The sequence below is a fragment of the Chlorocebus sabaeus genome, chromosome 12 (assembly GCF_047675955.1).
Source record: "Chlorocebus sabaeus isolate Y175 chromosome 12, mChlSab1.0.hap1, whole genome shotgun sequence".
Taxonomy (NCBI): Eukaryota; Metazoa; Chordata; class Mammalia; order Primates; family Cercopithecidae; genus Chlorocebus; species Chlorocebus sabaeus.
The window spans coordinates 5,104,249-5,112,323 of record NC_132915.1 but is presented as its reverse complement, the minus strand read 5'-3'; positions in this window follow the sequence as shown (position 1 = coordinate 5,112,323).

The window sequence follows — 8,075 nt, the reverse complement described above, 5'->3', positions numbered from 1 at the left end:
ACCATGCCTGGCTAATTTTTGTATTTGTAGTAGAGACGGGGTTTCACCATGTTGGCCAGGCTGGTCTCGAATGGCTGACCTCAGGTAATCTGCCCTCCTCGGCCTCCCAAAGTGCTGGGATTACAAGTGTGAGCCACCGCACCCGGCCCCTTTTAATTTTAATTTTGAATACCGATATTTAACTATTTACATTTTCAAAAGGCCTCCCAGCCATGCCTGTCCCTACCGCCCCACCCAGGTAGCCATGGTTATTTATGTATTTAGGTCTTCTGTTTCCTTCCAGAATGTCTTTTTGTAGATGTGTGAAGCAAACACAAACTTAGGCTGTCTATCCACACAGATGGACGACGGTAGGGGCCCTCCTCTCAGCCCTGCACTTTGCTTCTTTCTGTAACTCTTCTGTTTGGTAACAGAACCACTAGGCAGGCCCCTGGAGGGTCGGGGGGCACCTTGAGCAACAGGTTCTGCTTGAAGCAGGATCAGGACCACGAAGCTTCCAGTCCCTACAGTCAGACATCAGCACAGGGCTGTGGGATACAGGAAAGTGACATCCCTTCTCCCATACTCCCCCGACAGACTCCCAACTCTAAACTCCAGAACTTGGCTCCTGGGTCCTAAGGGTCCTGCCTGGACTTGCCTATGGCTATTATTTTATTTTATTTTATTTTATTTTATTTTATTTTATTTTATTTGAGAGAGGGTCTCACTCTGTGACCCAGGCTAGAGTACAGTGGCGCCATCTTGGCTCACTGCAACCTCCACCTCCCGGGTTCAAATGATTCTTCTGCCTCAGCCTCCCAAGTAGCTGGGATTACAGGCGTGCACCACTATACCTGGCTAATTTTTGTATTCTTAGTAGAGATGGGGTTTCACCCTGTTGCCCAGGCTGGTCTCGAACTCTTGACCTCAAGTGATCCACCCGTCTCAGTCTCCCAAAGTGCTGGGATTACAGGCGTGAGCCACTGCGCCCGGCCTTCCCCTATGGCTCTTGTTTGTTGTCTGTTTCCCAAGACTGTGAGTTCGCCAGGACATGGTCTCTGTTTCTCTTTACTGCCACGTGCCTGGGCTCAGCAGGGGGTCTGTGTGAAGTACATCCTCATAAATGTTTGTTGAATGAATGAATGAATGAGTGGGTGTCAGTCAGTCCCTGTTCTAGAGTTTAGTAACCTTACAACTTTGAGCACTCACTTCATTTCCCTGAGCCTTGGTTTTCTCTGTTGAATGGGGATGAGAATCTTGACCTCGCAGGGTCAGGGTAGCATGAAATGAGGAACGGCTGTGGTCTAGTGCTGGACCTGGGAAGGGGAAATGTTTTCCTTTCCTTCCCTTCCTGGGAAAATGACAGTAGCCATGAGCACAGATGCTGGTCTGTCAAGTTTATCATCTCTAACTCCCATGTTCTCAGAGCCCCTCATTAAGCCAGTTGGCCTTGATAACCAGCCTGCGTGGACAGGGAGGGCAGCAGGCGCCTCCCAGGACTGGGACGACAGGGTTGGAGATGCCTACAGCCGCCAGCAGGGGCCGCAGTGCACCTGGGCTCTGAGAGCAGGCCTGGTGTGGGAGGGGAAAGGAGGTGACCAGGGGCCCAGAGGGGAGGGGCAGGGACTCAGCCAGAGTGTGGCAGATCTAGCCGAAAGATTGATGGCACAAGCAGCCAAAGAAAAACAATAGATCATCTGGATTTCATCAAAATTAAAAACTTGTGAAAAGACAACCCACAGAATGGGAAAAAATATTTGCAAGGATCTTATATCTGATAGGTGACCAGTATCCAGAATATAAAGAACTCTCTTTTTTTTTTTTTTCTGAGACAGTTTCCCTCTTGTTGCCCAGGCTGGAGTGCAATGGCGCGATCTCAGCTCACTGCAACCTCCGTCTCCTGGGTTCAAGTGATTCTCCCGCCTCAGCCTCCTGAGTAGCTGGGATTACAGGTGCCCGCTGCCATGCCTGTCCAATTTTTTTCGTATTTTTAGTGGAGAAGGGGTTTCACCATGTTGGCCAGGCTGGTCTCGAACTCCTGACTTCAGGTGATCCCCCCACCTCGGCCTCCCAAAGTGCTGGGATTACAGGCGTGAGCCACCGTGCCTGGCCCATAAAGAACTCTTGAATCTCAACAACAGAAAGACAAACAGCCCAACTCACAACTGGGCAAATAATCTGAATAGACATTTCTCCAAAGAAGAGATACCAATGGAGAATGAATACGGGGAAGCTGCTTGGCATCGTCAGCCACCTGAGAAAAGCATACCAAAGCCACAGCACGATTCTGCCCACACCCTCCAGCATGCCAGCGTTAAAACCAACAGGCAGGCCAGGCACAGTGGCTCACACCTCTAATTCCAGCACTTTAGGAGGCCAAGGCGGGCGGATCACAAGGTCAGGAGTTCAAGATCACCCTGGCCAATATGGTGAAACTCATCTCTACTAAAAATACAAAAATTAGCCAGGTGTGGTGGCAGGTGCCTGTAGTCCCAGCTACTCAGGAGGCTGAGGCTGGAGAATCGCTTGAACCCAGGAGGCAGAGGTTGCAGTGAGCCAAGATTGTGACACTGCACTGCAGCCTGGGCAACAGAGCGAGACTCGGTCTAAAACAAAACAAAAAAACAACAGGCATAGGGCAGGTGACACCCTCCAGTATGCCAGCTTTAAAACCAAAACCAACAGGCAGAGGGCAAGCATCAGCGAGGACCTGCAGAAGCTGCAACCTCACACATTGCTGGTGGGAATGTAAAACAGTGCTGCCACAGCGGAAAATCGTTTTGGAGGTTTCTCAAAAGGTTAAACATAGAATGATCTTTTGATGACTGGGAACAGTGGCTCACACCTATAATCTCAGCACTTTGGGAGGCCGAGGTGGGTGGATCACCTGAGGTCAAGAGTTTGAGACCAGCCTAGGAAACATGGTGAAACTTGTCTATACTGAAAACACAAAAAATTAGCTGGGTGTGGTGGTGGTGCACGCCTGTAATCCCAGCTACCCAGGAGGCTGAGGCAGGAGAATCGCTTGAACCCGGGAGGTGGAGGTTGCACTGAGTCGAGATCATGCCACTGCACTCCAGCCTGGTGACAGAGTGAGACTCCATCTCAAGAAAAAAAAAAAAAAAGAACGACCTTTTGACCCAGTAATTCCACTTAAGTTTGTACAAAAACACAGTAGATGAGTGTTTATTGCAACACTGTTCACAATCACCAAGAAGTGGAGACAACTCAAATGTCTACCAGCTGGTGAATGGATGAAGAAAATGTGATTTATCCATTCAGTGGAATATTATTCAGCTACAAGAAGCAATGAAGTACTGATGCAGGCTAAACACAGATGAGCCTTGGAAGCAGCTCAGATGAAAGAAGCCAGACACTGAAGGCCACATACTGTATGATTCCACTTACATGAGATGTGCCGAATTGGCAAGTCTCTAGACAGGCAGCAGATTAGTGGTTGCCAGGGGCTGGGGAGGGGGTGATGGGGAGTGACTGCTAATGAGTACAGGGTTTTTAGAGGTGATGAAAATCTTCTGGACTTAGTGGTGATGGTTGCACAACTTCGTAAGTATACTAGATCACACTGAATTATATACTTTAAAAGGATGAAACTTATGCTATGTGAATTTTGTCTCGGTAAACTGTGTTGTTCAGCTTGAGAATTTTGTAGCGGATGGTTGGGCATTTCCCTGCAACGCTGGCCTCTTGGCAACCTCCAGGATGTTGTTATGCATTTCTGCCCAATTTCCAGACCTTTCGACCTTTCTAATTCATGTTCTCATTCATTCACCCCATCATTCTTTCTCTGGGCTGGGAAGTAATGGACCATCTGGTGGTCAGCAGTATGTCCAGGGACGCACAGCTGAGGGGCTGGGCAATGCAGGTGGGGGCAGGACGATTCACCGTTCCAGGGCAGTGACATGACAGATGTGAATGCAGTGAGGCACCTCTGGGCAGACACCTGTCAGAGGCTTGGGAGGGGCTTCCTGCATCCACTGGAGGTTGGACCTGACCATCCAGACTTTTTGTGTCATGTACAACTCACGCACATTTTCAAAACAATTCCAAAGTTACAAATAATATCTCTGGGTAAATTACCATATTCGACAGAATGGCAAATTCATGTTGTGTTACAAGTGGCCCTCCTGCAAAACTACCCAAAGCTAGGTCCCTTTCAGTGAGCTGCTGGCAGCGAGCTGCTGAGCTGAGATGGCGCCACTGCACTCCAGCCTGGGCGACAGAGCGAGACTCCATGTCAAAAAATAAAAAATAAATTTAAAAAAATAAATAAAATTGGAGGATGATTCAGGCAGGGCTGCAAGCACAGAGGAAGGTCACCGGAGAGCCCTGCAGGAACCTCTTCTCTGTGCAGAGGTGACTTTTCAGTTGGGATCTGACTGAGGAGGCAGAACCACAATTGAGTACTGAGGACAAGGGTGTCGGGAGCAGGGAGGGAGATAGATCCAGAGTCCACGGCTGGGCTCCTGGGGTCCTCGGTGTCCTGCTTTGCCATCCAGCTTCTCCCTGGACACTCTGATGATAGGGCAGTGGGGACAGGGAAATGGGCCCAGTTGAGTTGGGGAATGGCCAGGGCCGGGACAAGCCTTTTGCACTGCAGAGCCTCACCTTCCCCTTGGTTAGCCGCGATGATCAGACGAATTTCTGCCGCCGGGCATCGCCGGACACTGACTCTTCTCTACATCCCCAGGAGGAGGTGCCGGTGTTGTTCCTGCTTTCCGGTTACGGAGATGGCGGAGCCCAGGTTTGAGCCCAGTGGTGGGCAGAGAGCCTGGCCTCTCTTGGCTGCGGGAAGGTGCCATGTCCACACCATGCCACACATGAGCTGAGAGCAGGCTCGTGTTGTGGCTGAGGCTCTCCCCTTCCCACAGCCAGACACTCGGAGGCTGGGAGGCCTTGTCCTGACAGCCATGCCATCATTCAGGTGTCCCCACACTCAGGACTCATGTTGGAGCTCTGGGCCCTTATAATGGGGCAGGAAGTTGCCAGCCCCTGTGTGGGCAGTTGGCAGAAAAGCGGTAAGAATGATCCCTGACCCGGCCAGCTGCGGTGACTCACTCCTGTAATACCAGCACTTTGGGAAGCTGAGGCGGGTTGATCACCTCAGGTCAGGAGTTCAAGACCAGCCTGACCAATGTGGTGAAATCCTGTCTCTACTAAAAATACAGAAAATTAGCCAGGCATGGTGGTAGTCGCCTGTAATCCCAGCTACTTGGGAGGCTGGGGCAGGAGGATCACTTGAACCCAGGAGGAGAGGTTGCAGTGAGCCGAGATCGCACCACTGCACTCCAGCCTGCACGATGAGAGTGAGATGCCGTCTAAAAAAAAAAAGGCCCCTGACAAATGGGAAGACTGCTGAGCCTCCCTTGTAACAAGAGACATGGAAATTACTGCTCTTCTCCTAATCTCAAAGTCAATTAGCACTCTCGGTGGGAGAGGCCGCGGAACGGAGGCTCCCCTGCCTCAGCTGCAGGGGGTGCGAATTGGTACAATCTCTCTTGAGTGCAATCTGACAAAAGCTATCAAAATTACAAATGCATACACTTTTCCACCCGATAACTTCACTTCTAGGAATTCATCCTACAGAGGGGCATGACACGAGCAAGTCACAAGCTCACTGCAGCCTTATTCGCAAAAGCAGAATGGCCTGGTTACATAAACCACGATCCCTGTCGGATCAGGGGAATGCCACACAGCTGTCAAAAAGAACAAGCACCGCTCGTGTAGACCGTATAGAAGATCTCTGAAGCATAGTGTTAGCCTGACAAGGAAGCACTGAGGGGCGGCTTCTGCAGGCTCTTCTGGTGTGAACAAATGAGGAAATTTAAGCACCTGCACTCTTGTATGTGTGTAAACTTCAGAAATGAGGGTTGGGGTTGTCTGTCAGTGGATGTGTGCTGGGGAATCAGGGGTGTGAGAGAGGCTTTATCTTTTATACCTGTTTATACTTTTTTTTTTTTTGAGACAGAGTCTCACTCTGTCTCTCAGGCTGGAGTGCAGTGGCATAGTTTTGGCTCACTGCAGCCTCTGCCTCCCAGGTTCAAGTGATTCTCCTCTCTCAGCCTCCTGAGTAGCTGAGATTACAGACATGTGACTCCTCATCTAGCTATGTTTTTAAATTTTTAGCAGGGATGGGTTTCTCCACGTTGGTCAGGCTGCTTTCAAACTTCTGGCCTCAAAGTGATCCACCTGCCTCGGCCTCCCAAAGTGCTGGGATTATAGGTGTGAGCCACAGTGCCTGGCCATACCTTTTCATGACAATAATAATTAAATATTGAATGACAATAATAGTTAAAAGATTTCTCACAGCCTCTCTTGGGTCTTGGGAAAGTTTTTTTTTGTTTTGCTTTTTTTGTTTTGTTTTTTGATACTGAGTTTCGCTCTATCCCCTAGGCAGCAGTACAGTGGCACGATCTCAACCTCTCAACCTCTGCCTCCAGGGTTCAAGAAATTCTCATGTCTCAGCCACCCAAGTAGCTGGGACTACAGGTGTCTGACACCGCGCCTGGCTAATTTTTGTATTTTTAGTAGAGATGGGGGTTTCACCATGTTGGCCAGGCTGGTCTTGAACTCCTGACCTCAGGTGATCTGCCTACCTTGGCCTCCCAAAGTGCTGCAATTACAGACATGAGCCACTGCACTTGGCCTTGGGAAAGTTTTATAGCAGATGTCCAACACAATGCATTACTTTTGTTATCCTTATTAAAAAAAAAAAAAAAAAAAAAAAGGCCAGGCACGGTGGCTCACGCCTGTAATCCCAGCACTTTGGAAGTCCGAGGCGGGTGGATCATGAGGTCAGGAGATCGAGACCATCCTGGCTAACACGGGGAAACCCTGTCTCTACTAAAAATACAAAAAATTAGCCGGGCGTGGTGGTGGGCACCTGTAGTCCCAGCTACTCGGGAGGCTGAGGCAGGAAAATGGCGTGAACTCAGGAGGCGGAGCTTGCAGTGAGCCAAGATCACGCCACTGCACTCTAGCCTGGGCAACAGAGCGAGATTCCGTCTCAAAAAAAAAAAAAAAAAAAAAAAAAAACTTTAACATTTATTTGTTGTTTGTAATTGCTAAAGTCACATGGTACAGCTGTAGCTGTCCGTCTGAAAATACCAGAAAAGCACCAAGAAAAAAAGAAATAACCGCAGATAATAGTTGGTATAGTTCCTTGCAGTACTTTCTCTGAGGTACTGAGGATCTTGATTTGATCTTTTTTTTTTTTTTTTGAGATGGACTTTTACATTTGTTGCCCAGGCTGGAGTGCAGTGGCACAATCTCTGCTCACTGCAGCCTCCACCTCCCAGGTTCAAGCGATTCTCCTGCCTTAGCATCCCGAGTAGCTGGGACTACAGTTGCATGCCACCACACCTGGCTAATTTTTTGTATTTTTAGTAGAGACAGGGTTTCACTGTGTTAGTCTGGATGGTCTCGATCTCCTGACCTCATGATCTACCCACCTTGGCCTCCCAAAGTGCTGGAATTACAGGTGTGAGCCAACATGTCCGGCCTATTTGATCTTTTAATAATTGTTCATTGAGTTTCTATGATACACTCAACTCTTGTAGTGCCAGGAACCCAGTGCTGAGTGTATCAGTGAACATTTGCTGCAGTAACAAACAATCTCAAAATCTCAGGCACTTAGGATAACAAAGATTGACCTTTCATTCAGTTTATATGAGGGTTTTGTGACAGTTACACTCTGCTCCCTGTACCTTCCCATCCCACAGCCAGAGTAGGCAAGGAGCAGTCACCATCTGGAGGAATACAGGGGCCAAGAGAAACTGAAATCTTATCTGAAGCTGCTGCCAGTGCTGATGCACAGCCTTCTGCACTTGGGACTCTAGGCAGAGTCTCCTTGCTGCTCCTTTCAGTGGGTGAGCTGAGGAACATTTGCCCCAGGCAGGAACAGCTGCGGACACATGACCAGGAAGAATATATAATCTCCCTACAGTGGAGGGGATAAATGAATGGCAACAGCATTACGACGACCTACCTCAGGGAGCAACAATTAATAAATGTAGCACCTCTTCCAAATAGAAAAGTGAAATTGTTTTACAAGCATTTCCCCACGCCTTTCACAATTT